The following is a 20,489-nucleotide window of genomic DNA, read 5'->3' as shown; positions in this document are numbered from 1 at the left end:
CTGTCTCCGTGGTGCCATTGGCTAGCGCGATCGGCTGTTAACCAAAAGGTTGGAGTTTCGAGCCCTCCCGGGAGTGATGTGATGCTCTTTTCTTTGTGCTGATAGCTTTGGAGAAATGTTCTGACAGTGGTGAGATTTGAGCACGACTGTCTCCGTGGCGCAATTGGCTAGCACGTTCAGCTGTTAACCAAAAATTTGGAGGTTCGAGCCCACCCGGTCGTGGTGCTGCGCTTTTTTTCCTTTGGGCTGATAGCTCTGAGGAAATGTTCTGACGGTGGTGAGGGTGTAGCGTGACTGTCTCCATGGCGCTATTGGCTAGCGTGATGGGCTGTTAACCGAAAGGTTGGAGGTTCGAGCCCACCCGGTGGTGGTGCGGCGCTTTTTTTCCTTTGGGCTGATAGCTCTGAAGAAATGTTCTGACGGTGGTGAGAGTGGAGCACGACTGTCTCTGTGGCGCAATTGGCTAGCGCGATCGGCTGTTAACCGAAAGGTTGGATGTTTGAGCCCACCAGGGGATGGTGTGTCGCTTTTTTCTTTGCGCGGATAGCTTTGAAGATATGTTCTGATGGTGGTGAGAGGGGAGATTGACTGTCTCCGTGGCTGTCGCAATTGGCTAGCGCGATCGGCTGTTGACCGAGAGGTTGGATGTTCGAGCCCACACGTTGGTGGTGCGGCGTTTCTTTTTCTTTGGGCTGATAGCTCTGAAGAAATGTTCTGACAGTGGTGAGAGTGGAGCACGACTGCCTCCGGGGCCCAATTGGCTAGCGCGATGGGCTGTTAACCGAAAGGTTGGAGGTTCGAGCCTACCCGGTTGTGGTGCGGCGCTTTTTTTCCTTTGGGCTGACAGCTCTGAAGAAATGTTCTGACGGTGGTGAGAGTGGAGCACGACTGTCTCTGTGGCGCAATTGGCTAGCGCGATCGGCTGTTAACTGAAAGGTTGGAGGTTCGAGCCCTCCCGATGGTTGTGCGACACTACTTTTTTCTTTGGGCTGATAGCTTTGAAGATATGTTCTCATGGTGGTGAGACTGGAGCAGGACTGTCTCCGTGGCGCAATTGGATAGCGCGATCGGTTGTTAACCAAAAGATTGGAGTTTCGAGCCCACCCGTGGACGGTGTGTCGCTTTTTTTTTGCTTTGCGCTGATGGCGTTGAAGGTATGTTCTGATGGTGGTGAGATTAAGCACGACTGTCTCCGTGGCGCAATTGGCTAGCGCGATCGGCTGTTAACCGAAAGGTTGGAATTTCGAGCCCTCCCGGGAGTGGTGTGTTGCCTTTTTCTTTGCGCTGATAGCTTTGAAGATATTTTCTGATGTTGGTGAGAGTGGAGCACGACTGTCTCCGTGGCGCAATTGGCTAGCGCGTTCGGCCGTTAACCGAAAGGCTGGAGGTTCGAGCCCACCCGGGGGTAGTGCGGCGCTTTTTTTTTCTTTGGGCTGATAGCTTTGAAGATATGTTTGATGGTGGTGAGAGTGGTGCAGGACTGTCTCCGTAGCGCAATTGGCTAGCGCGATTGGCTGTTAACCGAAAGGTTGCAGGTTTGAGCCCACCAGGAGACGGTGTGTCGCTTTTTTCTTTGCGCTGATAGCTTTGAAGATATGTTCTGATGGTGGTGAGAGTGGACCATGACTGTCTCCGTGGCGCAATTGGCTAGCGCGTTGGGCTGTTAACCGAAACGTTGGAGGTTCGAGCCCACCCGGTTGTGGTGCTGCGCTTTTTTTCCTTTGGGCTGATAGCACTGAGGAAATGTTCTGACGGTGGTGAGAGTGTAGCGCGATTGTCTCCGTGGCGCAATTGGCTAGCGCGATCGGCTTTTAACTGAAAGGTTGGAGGTTCGAGCCCTCCCGAGAGTGTTGTGTAGCTTTTTTTTCTTCGGGCTGATAGCTTTGAAGATATGTTCTGATGGTGGTGAGAGTAGAGCAGGACTGTTTCCGTGGCGCAACTGGCTAGCGCGATCGGCTGTTAACCGAAAGGTTGGAGGTTCGAGCCCACCCGGTCGTGGTGCTGCGCTTTTTTTCCTTTGGGCTGATAGCTCTGAGGAAATGTTCTGACGGTGGTGAGGGTGTAGCGTGACTGTCTCCGTGGCGCAATTGGCTAGTGCGATCGGCTTTTAACTGAAAGGTTGGAAGTTCGAGCCCTCCCGAGAGTGTTGTGTAGCTTTTTTTTCTTTGGGCTGATAGCTTTAAAGATATGTTCTGATGGTGGTGAGAGTGGAAAAGGACTGTCTCCGTGGCGCAATTGGCTAGCGCAATCGGCTGTTAACCGAAAGTTTGGAGGTTAGAGCCCTCCCGGAAGCAGTGTGTCACTTTTTTTATCTTTGCGCTGATAGCTTTGGAGAAATGTTTTCACGATGGTGAGATTGGAGCACGACTGTCTCCGTGGCGCAATTGGCTAGCACGTTCGGCTGTTAACCGAAAATTTGGAGGTTCGAGCCCTCCCGGGAGTGGTGTGTTGCTTTTTCTTTGCGCTGATAGCTTTGGAGAAATGTTCTGACGGTGGTGAGAATGAAGCACGACTGTCTTCGTGGCGCATTTGGCTAGCGCGTTTGGCTGTTAACCGAAAGTTTGGAGGTTCGAGCCCTCCCGGAGGCAGTGTGTCGCTTTTTTTATCTCTGCGCTGATAGCTTTGGAGAAATGTTCTGACGGTGGTGAGAGGGGAGCACGACTGTCTCCGTGGCGCAATTGGCTAGCGCGATAGGCTGTTAACCGAAAGGTTGGAGGTTCGAGCCCTCCCGGGAGTGGTGTGTTGCTTTTTTCTTTGCGCTGATAGCTTTGAAGATATGTTCTCATGGTGGTGAGAGTGGAGCACGACTGTCTCCGTGGTGCAACTGGCTAGCACGTTCGGCTGTTAACCAAACAATTGGAGGTTTCAGCCCTCCCGGGAGTGGTGTGTTGCTTTTTTCTTTGCGCTGATAGCTTTGAAGATATGTTCTGATGGTTGTGAGAGTGGAGCACGACTGTCTCCGTGGCGCTATTGGCTAGCATGATGGGCTGTTAACCGAAAGGTTGGAGGTTTGAGCCCATCCGGTGGTGGTTCGGCGCTTTTTTTTCTTTGGGCTCATAGCTTTGAAGTTATGTTCTGATGGTGGTGAGAGTGCAGCAGGACTGTCTCCGGGGCGCAATTGGCTAGCGCGATCGGCTGTTAACCGAAAGGTTGGAGGTTCGAGCCCACCCGATGGTGGTGCGGCACTTCTTTTTCTTTGGGCTGATAGCTTTGAATTTATGTTCTCATGGTGGTGAGACTGGAGCAGGACTGTCTCCGTGGCGCAATTCGCTAGCGCGATCGGTTGTTAACCGAAAGATTGGAGTTTCGAGCCCACCAGTGGACGGTGTGTCGCTTTTTTTTGCTTTGCGCTGATGGCGTTGAAGGTATGTTCTGATGGTGGTGAGAGTGAAGCACGACTGTCTCCGTGGCGCAATTGGCTAGCGCGATCGGCCGTTAACCGAAAGGCTGGAGGTTCGAGCCCACCCGGTGGTGGTGTGGCGCTTCTTTTTTCTTTGGGCTGATAGCTCTGAAGAAATGTTCTGACGGTGGTGAGAGTGGAGCACGACTGTCTCCGTGGCGCAATTGGCTAGCGCGTTCGTATGGTATTCGAAAGGTTGGAGGTTCCAGCCCTTCCGGGAGCAGTGTGTCGCTTTTTATATTGCGCTGATAGCTTTGGAGAAATGTACAGACGGTGCTGAGAGCGCTGCACTACTGTCTTCGTGGCACAATTGGCTTGCGCGTTCGGCTGTTAACCGAAAGGCTGGAGGTTCGAGCCCTCCCGGGAGTGGTTCGTTGCTTTTTTTTCTTTGGGCTGATAGCTTTGAAGATATGTTTTGATGGTGGTGAGAGTGGAGCAGGACTGTCTCCGAGGCGCAATTGGCTAGCGCGATCAGCTGTTAACCAAAAGATTGGAGGTTCGAGCCCACCCGGTGGTGGTGCGGCGCTTTTTTTTCTTTGGGCTCATAACTTTGAAGATATGTTCTGATGATGGTGAGAGTGGAGCAGGACTGTCTCCGTGGCGCAATTGGCTAGCGCGATCGGCTGTTAACCGAAAGGTTGGAGTTTCGAGCCCACCCGTGGAAGGTGTGTCGCTTTTTTTCGCTTTGCGCTGTTGGCGTTGAAGATATGTTCTGATGGTGGTGAGAGTGAAGCACGACTGTCTCCGTGGCGCAATTGGCTAGCGCGATCGGCTGTTAACCGAAAGTTTGGAGGTTCGAGCCCACCCGGGGGTGGTGCGGCGCTTTTTTTTCTTTGGGCTGATAGCTTTGAAGATATGTTTGATCGTGGTGAGAGTGGTGCAGGACTGTCTCCGTAGCGCAATTGGCTAGCGCGATTGGCTGTTAACCGAAAGGTTGGAGGTTTGAGCCCACCAGGGGACGGTGTGTCACTTTTTTCTTTGCGCTTATAGCTTTGAAGATATGTTCTGATGGAAGTGAGAGTGGACCACGACTGTCTCCGTGGCGCAATTGGCTAGCGCGTTGGGCTGTTAACCGAAACGTTGGAAGTTCGAGCCCACCCGGTTGTGGTGCTGCGCTTTTTTTCCTTTGGGCTGATAGCTCTGAGGAAATGTTCTGACGGTGGTGAGAGTGTAGCGCGACTGTCTCCGTGGCGCAATTGGCTAGCGCGATCGGCTTTTAACTGAAAGGTTGGAGGTTCGAGCCCTCCCGAGAGTGTTGTGTAGCTTTTTTTTCTTTGGGCTGATAGCTTTGAAGATATGGTCTGATGGTGGTGAGAGTAGAGCAGGACTGTCTCCGTGGCGCAACTGGCTAGCGCGATCGGCTGTTAACCGAAAGGTTGGAGGTTCGAGCCCACCCGGTTGTGGTGCTGCGCTTTTTTTCCTTTGGGCTGATAGCTCCGAGGAAATGTTCTGACGGTGGTGGGAGTGTAGCGCGACCGTCTCCTTGGCGCAATTGGCTAGCGCGATCGGCTTTTAACTGAAAGGTTGGAGGTTCGAGCCCCCCCCGAGAGTGTTGTGTAGCTTTTTTTTCTTTCGGCTGATAGCTTTGAAGATATGTTCTGATGGTGGTGAGAGTGGAAAAGGACTGTCTCCGTGGTGCCATTGGCTAGCGTGATCGGCTGTTAACCAAAAGGTTGGAGTTTCGAGCCCTCCCGGGAGTGATGTGATGCTCTTTTCTTTGTGCTGATAGCTTTGGAGAAATGTTCTGACAGTGGTGAGATTTGAGCACGACTGTCTCCGTGGCGCAATTGGCTAGCACGTTCAGCTGTTAACCAAAAATTTGGAGGTTCGAGCCCACCCGGTCGTGGTGCTGCGCTTTTTTTCCTTTGGGCTGATAGCTCTGAGGAAATGTTCTGACGGTGGTGAGGGTGTAGCGTGACTGTCTCCATGGCGCTATTGGCTAGCGTGATGGGCTGTTAACCGAAAGGTTGGAGGTTCGAGCCCACCCGGTGGTGGTGCGGCGCTTTTTTTCCTTTGGGCTGATAGCTCTGAAGAAATGTTCTGACGGTGGTGAGAGTGGAGCACGACTGTCTCTGTGGCGCAATTGGCTAGCGCGATCGGCTGTTAACCGAAAGGTTGGATGTTTGAGCCCACCAGGGGATGGTGTGTCGCTTTTTTCTTTGCGCGGATAGCTTTGAAGATATGTTCTGATGGTGGTGAGAGGGGAGATTGACTGTCTCCGTGGCTGTCGCAATTGGCTAGCGCGATCGGCTGTTGACCGAGAGGTTGGATGTTCGAGCCCACACGTTGGTGGTGCGGCGTTTCTTTTTCTTTGGGCTGATAGCTCTGAAGAAATGTTCTGACAGTGGTGAGAGTGGAGCACGACTGCCTCCGGGGCCCAATTGGCTAGCGCGATGGGCTGTTAACCGAAAGGTTGGAGGTTCGAGCCTACCCGGTTGTGGTGCGGCGCTTTTTTTCCTTTGGGCTGACAGCTCTGAAGAAATGTTCTGACGGTGGTGAGAGTGGAGCACGACTGTCTCTGTGGCGCAATTGGCTAGCGCGATCGGCTGTTAACTGAAAGGTTGGAGGTTCGAGCCCTCCCGATGGTTGTGCGACACTACTTTTTTCTTTGGGCTGATAGTTTTGAAGATATGTTCTCATGGTGGTGAGACTGGAGCAGGACTGTCTCCGTGGCGCAATTGGATAGCGCGATCGGTTGTTAACCAAAAGATTGGAGTTTCGAGCCCACCCGTGGACGGTGTGTCGCTTTTTTTTTGCTTTGCGCTGATGGCGTTGAAGGTATGTTCTGATGGTGGTGAGATTAAGCACGACTGTCTCCGTGGCGCAATTGGCTAGCGCGATCGGCTGTTAACCGAAAGGTTGGAATTTCGAGCCCTCCCGGGAGTGGTGTGTTGCTTTTTTCTTTGCGCTGATAGCTTTGAAGATATTTTCTGATGGTGGTGAGAGTGGAGCACGACTGTCTCCGTGGCGCAATTGGCTAGCGCGTTCGGCCGTTAACCGAAAGGCTGGAGGTTCGAGCCCACCCGGGGGTAGTGCGGCGCTTTTTTTTTCTTTGGGCTGATAGCTTTGAAGATATGTTTGATGGTGGTGAGAGTGGTGCAGGACTGTCTCCGTAGCGCAATTGGCTAGCGCGATTGGCTGTTAACCGAAAGGTTGCAGGTTTGAGCCCACCAGGAGACGGTGTGTCGCTTTTTTCTTTGCGCTGATAGCTTTGAAGATATGTTCTGATGGTGGTGAGAGTGGACCATGACTGTCTCCGTGGCGCAATTGGCTAGCGCGTTGGGCTGTTAACCGAAACGTTGGAGGTTCGAGCCCACCCGGTTGTGGTGCTGCGCTTTTTTTCCTTTGGGCTGATAGCTCTGAGGAAATGTTCTGACGGTGGTGAGAGTGTAGCGCGATTGTCTCCGTGGCGCAATTGGCTAGCGCGATCGGCTTTTAACTGAAAGGTTGGAGGTTCGAGCCCTCCCGAGAGTGTTGTGTAGCTTTTTTTTCTTCGGGCTGATAGCTTTGAAGATATGTTCTGATGGTGGTGAGAGTAGAGCAGGACTGTTTCCGTGGCGCAACTGGCTAGCGCGATCGGCTGTTAACCGAAAGGTTGGAGGTTCGAGCCCACCCGGTCGTGGTGCTGCGCTTTTTTTCCTTTGGGCTGATAGCTCCGAGGAAATGTTCTGACGGTGGTGAGGGTGTAGCGTGACTGTCTCCGTGGCGCAATTGGCTAGTGCGATCGGCTTTTAACTGAAAGGTTGGAAGTTCGAGCCCTCCCGAGAGTGTTGTGTAGCTTTTTTTTCTTTGGGCTGATAGCTTTAAAGATATGTTCTGATGGTGGTGAGAGTGGAAAAGGACTGTCTCCGTGGCGCAATTGGCTAGCGCAATCGGCTGTTAACCGAAAGTTTGGAGGTTCGAGCCCTCCCGGAAGCAGTGTGTCACTTTTTTTATCTTTGCGCTGATAGCTTTGGAGAAATGTTTTCACGATGGTGAGATTGGAGCACGACTGTCTCCGTGGCGCAATTGGCTAGCACGTTCGGCTGTTAACCGAAAATTTGGAGGTTCGAGCCCTCCCGGGAGTGGTGTGTTGCTTTTTCTTTGCGCTGATAGCTTTGAAGATATGTTCTGATGGTGGTGAGAGTGGAGCACGACTGTCTCCATGGTGCAATCGGCTAGCGTGATCGGCTGTTAACCGAAAGGTTGGAGGTTCGAGCCCACCCGGTGGTGGTGTGTTGCTTTTTTCTTTGCGCTGATAGCTTTGAAGATTTGTTCTGATGGTGGTGAAAGCGGAGCACGACTGTCTCCGTGGCGCAAATAGCTAGCACGTTCGGCTGTTAACCAAAACATTGGAGGTTTGAGCACTCCCGGGAGTGGTGTGTTGCTTTTTTCTTCACTATTATAACTTTAAAGATATGTTCTGATGGGGGTGAGAGTGGAGCACGACTGTCTCCGTGGCGCTATTGGCTAGCGCGATGGGCTGTTAACCGAAAGGCTGGAGGTTCGAGCCCACCCGGTGGTGAAGCGGCGCTTTTTTTCCTTTGGGCTGATAGCTCTGAAGAAATGTTCTGACGGTGGTGAGAGTGGAGCACGACTATCTCTGTGGCGCAATTGGCCAGCGCGATCGGCTGTTAACTGAAAGGTTGGAGGTTCGAGCCCTCCCAGGATTGGTTTGTTGCTTTTTTTTCTTTGGGCTGAAAGCTTTGAAGATATGTTCTGATGGTGGTGAGAGTGGAGCAGGACTGTCTCCGTGGCGCAATTGGCTAGCGCGATCAGCTGTTAACCAAAAGGTTGGAGGTTCGAGCCCCCCGGTGGTGGTGCGGCGCTTCTTTTTCTTTGGGCTGATACCTTTGAAGATATGTTCTCATGGTGGTGAGAGTGGAGCAGGACTGTCTCCGTGGCGCAATTGGCTAGCGCGATCGGTTGTTAACCGAAAGATTGGAGTTTCGAGCCCACCCGTGGACGGTGTGTCGCTTTTTTTTCGCTTTCCGCTGATGGCTTTGAAGGTATTTTCTGATGGTGGTGAGAGTGAAGCACGACTGTCTCCGTGGCGCAATTGGCTAGCGCAATCGGCTGTTAACCGAAAGGTTGGAATTTCGAGCCCTCCCGGGAGTGGTGTGTTGCTTTTTACTTTGCGCTGATAGCTTTGAAGATATGTTCTTATGGTGTTGAGAGTGGCGCACGACTGTCTCTGTGGCGCAATTGGCTAGCGCGTACGGCCGTTAACCGAAAGGCTGGAGGTTCGAGCCCACCCGGTGGTGGTGTGGTGCTTTTTTTTCTTAGGGCTGATAGCTCTGAAGAAATGTTCTGACGGTGTTGAGAACGGAGCACGACTGTCTCCGTGGCGCCATTGGCTAGCGCGACCGGCTGTTAACCGAGAGGTTGAAGGTTCGAGCCCACCCGGTGGTGGTGCGGCGTTTATTTTTCTTTGGGCTGATAGCTCTGAAGAAATGTTCTGACGGTGGTGAGAGTGGAGCACGACTGTCTCCGTGGCGCAATTGGCTAGCGCGTTCGGCTGTTAACCGAAAGGTTGGAGGTTCGAGCCCACCCGGTGGTGGTGCGGCGCTTTTTTTCTTTGGGCTGATAGTCTGAAGAAATGTTCTGCGGTGGTGAGAGTGGTGCACGACTGTCTCCGTGGCGCTATCGGCTAGCGCAATGGGCCCTTAATCGAAAGGTTGGAGGTTCGAGACCACTCGGTGAAGGTGCGGCGCTTTTTTCCTTTGGGCTGATAGCTCTGAGGAAATGTTCTGACGGTGGTGAGAGTGGAGCACGACTGTCTCCGTGGCGCAATTGGCTAGCGCGATCGGCTGTTAACCGAAAGGTTGGAATTTCGAGCCCTCCCGTGAGTGGTGTGTTGCTTTTTTCTTTGCGCTGATAGCTTTGGAGAAATGTTCTGACGGTGGTGAGAGTGGAGCACGACTGTCTTCGTGGCGCATTTGGCTAGCGCGTTTGGCTGTTAACCGAAAGTTTGGAGGTTCGAGCCCTCCCGGAGGCAGTGTGTCGCTTTTTTTATCTCTGCGCTGATAGCTTTGGAGAAATGTTCTGACGGTGGTGAGAGGGGAGCACGACTGTCTCCGTGGCGCAATTGGCTAGCGCGATAGGCTGTTAACCGAAAGGTTGGAGGTTCGAGCCCTCCCGGGAGTGGTGTGTTGCTTTTTTCTTTGCGCTGATAGCTTTGAAGATATGTTCTCATGGTGGTGAGAGTGGTGCACGACTGTCTCCGTGGTGCAACTGGCTAGCACGTTCGGCTGTTAACCAAAAAATTGGAGGTTTCAGCCCTCCCGGGAGTGGTGTGTTGCTTTTTTCTTTGCGCTGATAGCTTTGAAGATATGTTCTGATGGTTGTGAGAGTGGAGCACGACTGTCTCCGTGGCGCTATTGGCTAGCATGATGGGCTGTTAACCGAAAGGTTGGAGGTTTGAGCCCATCCGGTGGTGGTTCGGCGCTTTTTTTTCTTTGGGCTCATAGCTTTGAAGTTATGTTCTGATGGTGGTGAGAGTGGAGCAGGACTGTCTCCGGGGCGCAATTGGCTAGCGCGATCGGCTGTTAACCGAAAGGTTGGAGGTTCGAGCCCACCCGATGGTGGTGCGGCACTTCTTTTTCTTTGGGCTGATAGCTTTGAATTTATGTTCTCATGGTGGTGAGACTGGAGCAGGACTGTCTCCGTGGCGCAATTCGCTAGCGCGATCGGTTGTTAACCGAAAGATTGGAGTTTCGAGCCCACCAGTGGACGGTGTGTCGCTTTTTTTTGCTTTGCGCTGATGGCGTTGAAAGTATGTTCTGATGGTGGTGAGAGTGAAGCACGACTGTCTCCGTGGCGCAATTGGCTAGCGCGATCGGCCGTTAACCGAAAGGCTGGAGGTTCGAGCCCACCCGGTGGTGGTGTGGCGCTTCTTTTTTCTTTGGGCTGATAGCTCTGAAGAAATGTTCTGACGGTGGTGAGAGTGGAGCACGACTGTCTCCGTGGCACAATTGGCTAGCGCGTTCGTATGGTATTCGAAAGGTTGGAGGTTCCAGCCCTTCCGGGAGCAGTGTGTCGCTTTTTTTATTGCGCTGATAGCTTTGGAGAAATGTACAGACGGTGCTGAGAGCGCTGCACTACTGTCTTCGTGGCACAATTGGCTTGCGCGTTCGGCTGTTAACCGAAAGGCTGCAGGTTCGAGCCCTCCCGGGAGTGGTTCGTTGCTTTTTTTTCTTTGGGCTGATAGCTTTGAAGATATGTTTTGATGGTGGTGAGAGTGGAGCAGGACTGTCTCCGAGGCGCAATTGGCTAGCGCGATCAGCTGTTAACCAAAAGATTGGAGGTTCGAGCCCACCCGGTGGTGGTGCGGCGCTTTTTTTTCTTTGGGCTCATAACTTTGAAGATATGTTCTGATGATGGTGAGAGTGGAGCAGGACTGTCTCCGTGGCGCAATTGGCTAGCGCGATCGGCTGTTAACCGAAAGGTTGGAGTTTCGAGCCCACCCGTGGAAGGTGTGTCGCTTTTTTTCGCTTTGCGCTGTTGGCGTTGAAGATATGTTCTGATGGTGGTGATAGTGAAGCACGACTGTCTCCGTGGCGCAATTGGCTAGCGCGATCGGCTGTTAACCGAAAGTTTGGAGGTTCGAGCCCACCCGGGGGTGGTGCGGCGCTTTTTTTTCTTTGGGCTGATAGCTTTGAAGATATGTTTGATCGTAGTGAGAGTGGTGCAGGACTGTCTCCGTAGCGCAATTGGCTAGCGCGATTGGCTGTTAACCGAAAGGTTGGAGGTTTGAGCCCACCAGGGGACGGTGTGTCACTTTTTTCTTTGCGCTTATAGCTTTGAAGATATGTTCTGATGGAAGTGAGAGTGGACCACGACTGTCTCCGTGGCGCAATTGGCTAGCGCGTTGGGCTGTTAACCGAAACGTTGGAGGTTCGAGCCCACCCGTTTGTGGTGCTGCGCTTTTTTTCCTTTGGGCTGATAGCTCTGAGGAAATGTTCTGACGGTGGTGAGAGTGTAGCGCGACTGTCTCCGTGGCGCAATTGGCTAGCGCGATCGGCTTTTAACTGAAAGGTTGGAGGTTCGAGCCCTCCCGAGAGTGTTGTGTAGCTTTTTTTTCTTTGGGCTGATAGCTTTGAAGATATGTTCTGATGGTGGTGAGAGTAGAGCAGGCCTGTCTCCGTGGCGCAACTGGCTAGCGCGATCGGCTGTTAACCGAAAGGTTGGAGGTTCGAGCCCACCCGGTTGTGGTGCTGCGCTTTTTTTCCTTTGGGCTGATGGCTCCGAGGAAATGTTCTGACGGTGGTGAAAGTGTAGCGCGACCGTCTCCTTGGCGCAATTGGCTAGCGCGATCGGCTTTTAACTGAAAGGTTGGAGTTTCGAGCCCACCCGTGGACGGTGTGTCGCTTTTTTTTGCTTTGCGCTGATGGCGTTGAAGGTATGTTCTGATGGTGGTGAGAGTGAAGCACGACTGTCTCCGTGGCGCAATTGGCTAGCGCGATCGGCTGTTAACCGAAAGGTTGGAATTTCGAGCCCTCCCGGGAGTGGTGTGTTGCTTTTTTCTTTGCGCTGATAGCTTTGAAGATATTTTCTGATGGTGGTGAGAGTGGAGCATGACTGTCTCCGTGGCGCAATTGGCTAGCGCGTTCGGCCGTTAACCGAAAGGCTGGAGGTTCGAGCCCACCCGGGGGTAGTGCGGCGCTTTTCTTTTCTTTGGGCTGATAGCTTTGAAGATATGTTTGATGGTGGTGAGAGTGGTGCAGGACTGTCTCCGTAGCGCAATTGGCTAGCGCGATTGGCTGTTAACCGAAAGGTTGGAGGTTTGAGCCCACCAGGAGACGGTGTTCGCTTTTTTTCTTTGCGCTGATAGCTTTGAAGATATGTTCTGATGGTGGTGAGAGTGGACCATGACTGTCTCCGTGGCGCAATTGGCTAGCGCGTTGGGCTGTTGACCGAAACGTTGGAGGTTCGAGCCCACCCGGTTGTGGTGCTGCGCTTTTTTTCCTTTGGGCTGATAGCTCTGAGGAAATGTTCTGACGGTGGTGAGAGTGTAGCGCGACTGTCTCCGTGGCGCAATTGGCTAGCGCGATCGGCTTTTAACTGAAAGGTTGGAGGTTCGAGCCCTCCCGAGAGTGTTGTGTAGCTTTTTTTTCTTCGGGCTGATAGCTTTGAAGATATGTTCTGATGGTGGTGAGAGTAGAGCAGGACTGTCTCCGTGGCGCAACTGGGTAGCGCGATCGGCTGTTAACCGAAAGGTTGGAGGTTCGAGCCCACCCGGTCGTGGTGCTGCGCTTTTTTTCCTTTGGGCTGATAGCTCTGAGGAAATGTTCTGACGGTGGTGAGGGTGTAGCGTGACTGTCTCCGTGGCGCAATTGGCTAGTGCGATCGGCTTTTAACTGAAAGGTTGGAGGTTCGAGCCCTCCCGAGAGTGTTGTGTAGCTTTTTTTTCTTTGGGCTGATAGCTTTAAAGATATGTTCTGATGGTGGTGAGAGTGGAAAAGGACTGTCTCCGTGGCGCAATTGGCTAGCGCAATCGGCTGTTAACCGAAAGTTTGGAGGTTCGAGCCCTCCCGGAAGCAGTGTGTCACTTTTTTTATCTTTGCGCTGATAGCTTTGGAGAAATGTTTTCACGGTGGTGAGATTGGAGCACGACTGTCTGCGTGGCGCAATTGGCTAGCACGTTCGGCTGTTAACCGAAAATTTGGAGGTTAGAGCCCACCCGGTGGTGGTGTGGTGCTTTTTTTTCTTAGGGCTGATAGCTCTGAAGAAATGTTCTGACGGTGGTGAGAACGGAGCACGACTGTCTCCGTGGCGCAAATAGCTAGCACGTTCGGCTGTTAACCAAAACATTGGAGGTTTGAGCCCTCCCGGGAGTGGTGTGTTGCTTTTTTCTTCACTATTATAGCTTTAAAGATATGTTCTGATGGGGGTGAGAGTGGAGCACGACTGTCTCCGTGGCGCTATTGGCTAGCGCGATGGGCTGTTAACCGAAAGGCTGGAGGTTCGAGCCCACCCGGTGGTGAAGCGGCGCTTTTTTTCCTTTGGGCTGATAGCTCTGAAGAAATGTTCTGACGGTGGTGAGAGTGGAGCACGACTATCTCTGTGGCGCAATTGGCTAGCGCGATCGGCTGTTAACTGAAAGGTTGGAGGTTCGAGCCCTCCCGGGATTGGTTTGTTGCTTTTTTTTCTTTGGGCTGAAAGCTTTGAAGATATGTTCTGATGGTGGTGAGAGTGGAGCAGGACATTCTCCGTGGCGCAATTGGCTAGCGCGATCAGCTGTTAACCAAAAGGTTGGAGGTTCGAGCCCCCCGGTGGTGGTGCGGCGCTTCTTTTTCTTTGGACTGATAGCTTTGAAGATATGTTCTCATGGTGGTGAGAGTGGAGCAGGACTGTCTCCGTGGCGCAATTGGCTAGCGCGATCGGTTGTTAACCGAAAGATTGGAGTTTCGAGCCCACCCGTGGACGGTGTGTCGCTTTTTTTTCGCTTTGCGCTGATGGCTTTGAAGGTATTTTCTGATGGTGGTGAGAGTGAAGCACGACTGTCTCCGTGGCGCAATTGGCTAGCGCAATCGGCTGTTAACCGAAAGGTTGGAATTTCGAGCCCTCCCGGGAGTGGTGTGTTGCTTTTTACTTTTCGCTGATAGCTTTGAAGATATGTTCTTATGGTGTTGAGAGTGGCGCACGACTGTCTCTGTGGCGCAATTGACTAGCGCGTACGGCCGTTAACCGAAAGGCTGGAGGTTCGAGCCCACCCGGTGGTGGTGTGGTGCTTTTTTTTCTTAGGGCTGATAGCTCTGAAGAAATGTTCTGACGGTGGTGAGAACGGAGCACGACTGTCTCCGTGGCGCCATTGGCTAGCGCGACCGGCTGTTAACCGAGAGGTTGAAGGTTCGAGCCCACCCGGTGGTGGTGCGGCGTTTATTTTTCTTTGGGCTGATAGCTCTGAAGAAATGTTCTGACGGTGGTGAGAGTGGAGCACGACTGTCTCCGTGGCGCAATTGGCTAGCGCGTTCGGCTGTTAACCGAAAGGTTGGAGGTTCGAGCCCACCCGGTGGTGGTGCGGCGCTTTTTTTCTTTGGGCTGATAGTCTGAAGAAATGTTCTGCGGTGGTGAGAGTGGTGCACGACTGTCTCCGTGGCGCAATCGGCTAGCGCAATGGGCCCTTAATCGAAAGGTTGGAGGTTCGAGACCACTCGGTGGAGGTGCGGCGCTTTTTTTCCTTTGGGCTGATAGCTCTGAGGAAATGTTCTGACGGTGGTGAGAGTGGAGCACGACTGTCTCCGTGGCGCAATTGGCTAGCGCGATCGGCTGTTAACCGAAAAGTTGGAGGTTCGATCCCTCCCGGGAGTGGTGTGTTGCTTTTTTCTTTGCGATGATAGCTTTGAAGATATGTTCTGATGGTGGGGAGATTGGAGCACGACTGTCTCCGCGGCGCAATTGGCTAGCGCGATCGGCTGTTAACCGAAAGGTTGGAATTTCGAGCCCTCCCGTGAGTGGTGTGTTGCTTTTTTCTTTGCGCTGATAGCTTTGGAGAAATGTTCTGACGGTGGTGAGAATGAAGCACGACTGTCTTCGTGGCGCATTTGGCTAGCGCGTTTGGCTGTTAACCGAAAGTTTGGAGGTTCGAGCCCTCCCGGAGGCAGTGTGTCGCTTTTTTTATCTCTGCGCTGATAGCTTTGGAGAAATGTTCTGACGGTGGTGAGAGGGGAGCACGACTGTCTCCGTGGCGCAATTGGCTAGCGCGATAGGCTGTTAACCGAAAGGTTGGAGGTTCGAGCCCTCCCGGGAGTGGTGTGTTGCTTTTTTCTTTGCGCTGATAGCTTTGAAGATATGTTCTCATGGTGGTGAGAGTGGAGCACGACTGTCTCCGTGGTGCAACTGGCTAGCACGTTCGGCTGTTAACCAAAAAATTGGAGGTTTCAGCCCTCCCGGGAGTGGTGTGTTGCTTTTTTCTTTGCGCTGATAGCTTTGAAGATATGTTCTGATGGTTGTGAGAGTGGAGCACGACTGTCTCCGTGGCGCTATTGGCTAGCATGATGGGCTGTTAACCGAAAGGTTGGAGGTTTGAGCCCATCCGGTGGTGGTTCGGCGCTTTTTTTTCTTTGGGCTCATAGCTTTGAAGTTATGTTCTGATGGTGGTGAGAGTGGAGCAGGACTGTCTCCGGGGCGCAATTGGCTAGCGCGATCAGCTGTTAACCAAAAGATTGGAGGTTCGAGCCCACCCGGTGGTGGTGCGGCGCTTTTTTTTCTTTGGGCTCATAACTTTGAAGATATGTTCTGATGATGGTGAGAGTGGAGCAGGACTGTCTCCGTGGCACAATTGGCTAGCGCGATCGGCTGTTAACCGAACGGTTGGAGTTTCGAGCCCACCCGTGGAAGGTGTGTCGCTTTTTTTCGCTTTCGCTGTTGGCGTTGAAGATATGTTCTGATGGTGGTGAGAGTAAAGCACGACTGTCTCCGTGGCGCAATTGGCTAGCGCGATCGGCTGTTAACCAAAGTTTGGAGGTTCGAGCCCACCCGGGGGTGGTGCGGCGCTTTTTTTTTCTTTGGGCTGATAGCTTTGAAGATATGTTTGATCGTAGTGAGAGTGCTGCAGGACTGTCTCCGTAGCGCAATTGGCTAGCGCGATTGGCTGTTAACCGAAAGGTTGGAGGTTTGAGCCCACCAGGGGACGGTGTGTCACTTTTTTCTTTGCGCCTATAGCTTTGAAGATATGTTCTGATGGAAGTGAGAGTGGACCACGACTGTCTCCGTGGCGCAATTGGCTAGCGCGTTGGGCTGTTAACCGAAAGGTTGGAGGTTCGAGCCCACCTGGTTGTGGTGCTGCGCTTTTTTTCCTTTGGGCTGATGGCTCCGAGGAAATGTTCTGACGGTGGTGAAAGTGTAGCGCGACCGTCTCCTTGGCGCAATTGGCTAGCGCGATCGGCTTTTAACTGAAAGGTTGGAGGTTCGAGCCCCCCCGAGAGTGTTGTGTAGCTTTTTTTTCTTTCGGCTGATAGCTTTGAAGATATGTTCTGATGGTGGTGAGAGTGGAAAAGGACTGTCTCCGTGGCGCCATTGGCTAGCGCGATCGGCCGTTAACCAAAAGGTTGGAGTTTCGAGCCCTCCCGGGAGTGATGTGATGCTCTTTTCTTTGTGCTGATAGCTTTGGAGAAATGTTCTGACGGTGGTGAGATTTGAGCACGACTGTCTCCGTGGCGCAATTGGCTAGCACGTTCGGCTGTTAACCAAAAATTTGGAGGTTCGAGCCCTCCCGGGAGTGGTGTGTCACTTTTTTTATCTTTGCGCTGATAGCTTTGGAGAAATGTTTTCACGGTGGTGAGATTGGAGCACGACTGTCTCCGTGGCGCAATTGGCTAGCACGTTCGGCTGTTTACCGAAAATTTGGAGGTTCGAGCCCTCCCGGGAGTGGTGTGTTGCTTTTTCTTTGCGCTGATAGCTTTAAAGATATGTTCTGATGGTGGTGAGAGTGGAGCACGACTGTCTCCGTGGCGCTATTGATTAGCGTGATGGGCTGTTTACCGAAAGGCTGGAGGTTCGAGCCCACCCGGTGGTGGAGCGGCGCTTTTTTTCCTTTGGGCTGATAGCTCTGAAGAAATATTCTGACGGTGGTGAGAGTGGAGCACGACTATCTCTGTGGCGCAATTGGCTAGCGCGATCGGCTGTTAACTGAAAGGTTGGAGGTTCGAGCCCTCCCGGGATTGGTTTGTTGCTTTTTTTTCTTTGGGCTGAAAGCTTTGAAGATATGTTCTGATGGTGGTGAGAGTGGAGCAGGACTGTCTCCGTGGCGCAATTGGCTAGTGCGATCAGCTGTTAACCTAAAGGTTGGAGGTTCGAGCCCACCCGGTGGTGGTTCGGCGCTTTTTTTTGTTTGGGCTCATAGCTCTGAAGATATGTTCTGATGGTGGTGAGAGTGGTGCAGGACTGTCTCTGGGGCGCAATTGGCTAGCGCGATCGGCTGTTAACCGAAAGGTTGGAGGTTCGAGCCCACCCGGTGGTGGTCGGCGCTTCTTTTTCTTTGGGCTGATAGCTTTGAAGATATGTTCTCATGGTGGTGAGAGTGGAGCAGGACTGTCTCCGTGGCGCAATTGGCTAGCGCGATCGGTTGTTAACCGAAAGATTGGAGTTTTGAGCCCACCCGTGGACGGTGTGTCGCTTTTTTTTGCTTTGCGCTGATGGCGTTGAAGGTATTTTCTGATGGTGGTGAGAGTGAAGCACGACTGTCTCCGTGGCGCAATTGGCTAGCGCAATCGGCTGTTAACCGAAAGGTTGGAATTTCAAGCCCTCCCGGGAGTGGTGTGTTGCTTTTTTCTTTGCGCTGATAGCTTTGAAGATATGTTCTTATGGTGTTGAGAGTGGCGCACGACTGTCTCTGGGCGCAATTGGCTAGCGCGTTCGGCCGTCAACAGAAAGGCTGGAGGTTCGAGCCCACCCGGTGGTGGTGTGGCGCTTTTTTTTCTTAGGGCTGATAGCTCTGAAGAAATGTTCTGACGGTGGTGAGAGCGGAGCACGACTGTCTCCGTGGCGCCATTGGCTAGCGCGACCGGCTGTTAACCGAGAGGTTGGAGGTTCGAGCCTTCCTGGGAGTGGTGTGTTGCTCTTTTCTTTTCGCTGATAGCTTTGGAGATATGTTCTGATGGTGGTGAGAGTGGAGCACGACTGTCTCCGTGGCGCAATTGGCTAGCGCGATCGGCTGTTAACCGAAAGGCTGGAGGTTTGAGCCCACCCGGTGGAGGTGCGGCGCTTTTTTTTTCTTTGGGCTGATAGCTTTGAAGATATGTTCTGATGGTGGGGAGATTGGAGCACGACTGTCTCCGTGGCGCAATTGGCTAGCGCGATCGGCTGTTAACCGAAAGGTTGGAATTTCGAGCCCTCCCGTGAGTGGTGTGTTGCTTTTTTCTTTGCGCTGATAGCTTTGAAGATATGTTCTGATGGTGGTGAGAGTGGAGCACGACTGTCTCCGTGGCGCGATTGGCTAGCGCGTTCGGCCGTTAACCGAAAGGCTGGAGGTTCGAGCCCACCCGGTGGTGGTGTAGCGCTTTTTTTTCTTCGGGCTGATAGCTCTGAAGAGATGTTCTGACGGTGGTGAGAGCGGAGCACGACTGTCTCCGTGGCGCCATTGGCTAGCGCGACCGGCTGTTAACCGAGAGTTTTCAGGTTCGAGCCCACCAGGGGACGGTGTGTCGCTTTTTTCTTTGCGCTGATAGCTTTGAAGATATGTTCTGATGGTGGTGAGAGGGGAGAACGACTGTCTCCGTGGCTGTCGCAATTGGCTAGCGCGATCGGCTGTTGACCGAGAAGTTGGATGTTCGAGCCCACACGATGGTGGTGCGGCGTTTCTTTTTCTTTGGGCTGATAGCTCTGAAGAAATGTTCTGACAGTGGTGAGAGTGGAGCACGACTGCCTCCGGGGCCCAATTGGCTAGCGCGATCGGCTGTTAACCGAAAGGTCGGAGGTTCGAGCCCACCCGGTGGTGATGCGGCGCTTTTTTTCCTTTGGGCTGATAGCTCTGAAGAAATGTTCTGATGGTGGTGAGAGTGGAGTACGACTGTCTCCGTGGCGCAATTGACTAGCGCGATCGGCTGTTAACTGAAAGGTTGGAGGTTCGAGCCCTCCCGGCAGTGGTTTGTTGCTTTTTTTTCTTTGGGCTGATAGCTTTGAAGATATGTTCTGATGGTGGTGAGAGTGGAGCAGGACTGTCTCCGTGGCGCAATTGGGTAGCGCGATCAGCTGTTAGCCAAAAGGTTGGAGGTTCGAGCCCACCCGGTGGTGAATCGGCGCTTTTTTTTCTTTGGGCTCATAGCTTTGAAGTTATGTTCTGATGGTGGTGAGAGTGGAGCAGGACTGTCTCCGGGGCGCAATTGGCTAGCGCGATCGGCTGTTAACCGAAAGGTTCGAGGTTCGAGCCCACCCGATGGTTGTGCGACACTACTTTTTTCTTTGGGCTGATAGCTTTGAAGATATGTTCTCATGGTGGTGAGACTGAAGCAGGACTGACTCCGTGGCGCAATTGGATAGCGCGATCGGTTGTTAACCGAAAGATTGGAGTTTCGAGCCCACCCGTGGACGGTGTGTCGCTTTTTTTTGCTTTGCGCTGATGGCGTTGAAGGTAAGTTCTGATGGTGGTGAGAGTGAAGCACGACTGTCTCCGTGGCGCAATTGGCTAGCGCGATCGGCTGTTAACCGAAAGGTTGGAATTTCGAGCCCTCCCGGGAGTGGTGTGTTGCTTTTTTCTTTGCGCTGATAGCTTTGAAGATATTTTCTGATGGTGGTGAGAGTGGAGCACGACTGTCTCCGTGGCGCAATTGGCTAGCGCGTTCGGCCGTTAACCGAAAGGCTGGAGGTTCGAGCCCACCCGGGGGTAGTGCGGCGCTTTTTTTTCTTTGGGCTGATAGCTTTGAAGATATGTTTGATGGTGGTGAGAGTGGTGCAGGACTGTCTCCGTAGCGCAATTGGCTAGCGCGATTGGCTGTTAACCGAAAGGTTTGAGGTTTGAGCCCACCAGGAGACGGTGTGTCGCTTTTTTCTTTGCGCTGATAGCTTTGAAGATATGTTCTGATGGTGGTGAGAGTGGACCACGACTGTCTCCGTGGCGCAATTGGCTAGCGCGTTGGGCTGTTAACCGAAACGTTGGAGGTTCGAGCCCACCCGGTTGTGGTGCTGCGCTTTTTTTCCTTTGGGCTGATAGCTCTGAGGAAATGTTCTGACGGTGGTGAGAGTGTAGCGCGACTGTCTTCGTGGCGCAATTGGCTAGCGCGATCGGCTTTTAACTGAAAGGTTGGAGGTTCGAGCCCTCCCGAGAGTGTTGTGTAGCTTTTTTCTTCGGGCTGATAGCTTTGAAGATATGTTCTGATGGTGGTGAGAGTAGAGCAGGACTGTCTCCGTGGCGCAACTGGCTAGCGCAATCGGCTGTTAACCGAAAGGTTGGAGGTTCGAGCCCACCCGGTCGTGGTGCTGCGCTTTTTTTCCTTTGGGCTGATAGCTCTGAGGAAATGTTCTGACGGTGGTGAGGGTGTAGCGTGACTGTCTCCGTGGCGCAATTGGCTAGCGCGATCGGCTTTTAACTGAAAGGTTGGAGGTTCGAGCCCTCCCGAGAGTGTTGTGTAGCTTTTTTTTCTTTGGGCTGATAGCTTTGAAGATATGTTCT

General features: G+C 52.7%; 7 non-coding genes across 7 annotated transcripts; all 7 read left to right on the top strand.

Annotated features, from left to right (window-relative positions):
• The first annotated feature begins 1,334 nt into the window (after positions 1-1,334).
• Positions 1,335-1,408, top strand: TRNAN-GUU (transfer RNA asparagine (anticodon GUU)). The gene has a single exon. It is a non-coding gene; the product is annotated as a tRNA-Asn (tRNA).
• Positions 1,409-2,514: 1,106 nt separating this feature from the next.
• On the top strand, positions 2,515-2,588 carry TRNAN-GUU (transfer RNA asparagine (anticodon GUU)). The gene has a single exon. It is a non-coding gene; the product is annotated as a tRNA-Asn (tRNA).
• Positions 2,589-6,358: 3,770 nt separating this feature from the next.
• Positions 6,359-6,432, top strand: TRNAN-GUU (transfer RNA asparagine (anticodon GUU)). The gene has a single exon. It is a non-coding gene; the product is annotated as a tRNA-Asn (tRNA).
• Positions 6,433-9,303: 2,871 nt separating this feature from the next.
• Positions 9,304-9,377, top strand: TRNAN-GUU (transfer RNA asparagine (anticodon GUU)). The gene has a single exon. It is a non-coding gene; the product is annotated as a tRNA-Asn (tRNA).
• A 2,584-nt stretch (positions 9,378-11,961) lies between these two features.
• TRNAN-GUU (transfer RNA asparagine (anticodon GUU)) lies at positions 11,962-12,035 on the top strand. Its single transcript has one exon. It is a non-coding gene; the product is annotated as a tRNA-Asn (tRNA).
• A 2,875-nt stretch (positions 12,036-14,910) lies between these two features.
• On the top strand, positions 14,911-14,984 carry TRNAN-GUU (transfer RNA asparagine (anticodon GUU)). Its single transcript has one exon. It is a non-coding gene; the product is annotated as a tRNA-Asn (tRNA).
• Positions 14,985-19,632: 4,648 nt separating this feature from the next.
• Positions 19,633-19,706, top strand: TRNAN-GUU (transfer RNA asparagine (anticodon GUU)). The gene has a single exon. It is a non-coding gene; the product is annotated as a tRNA-Asn (tRNA).
• Positions 19,707-20,489: the final 783 nt, after the last annotated feature.

This window comes from Rhipicephalus microplus, unplaced genomic scaffold (assembly GCF_043290135.1).
Source record: "Rhipicephalus microplus isolate Deutch F79 unplaced genomic scaffold, USDA_Rmic scaffold_13, whole genome shotgun sequence".
Lineage (NCBI taxonomy): Eukaryota > Metazoa > Arthropoda > Arachnida > Ixodida > Ixodidae > Rhipicephalus > Rhipicephalus microplus.
Note: the sequence above shows the minus strand (reverse complement) of the source record. Positions and strands in the feature narration are given on the sequence as shown.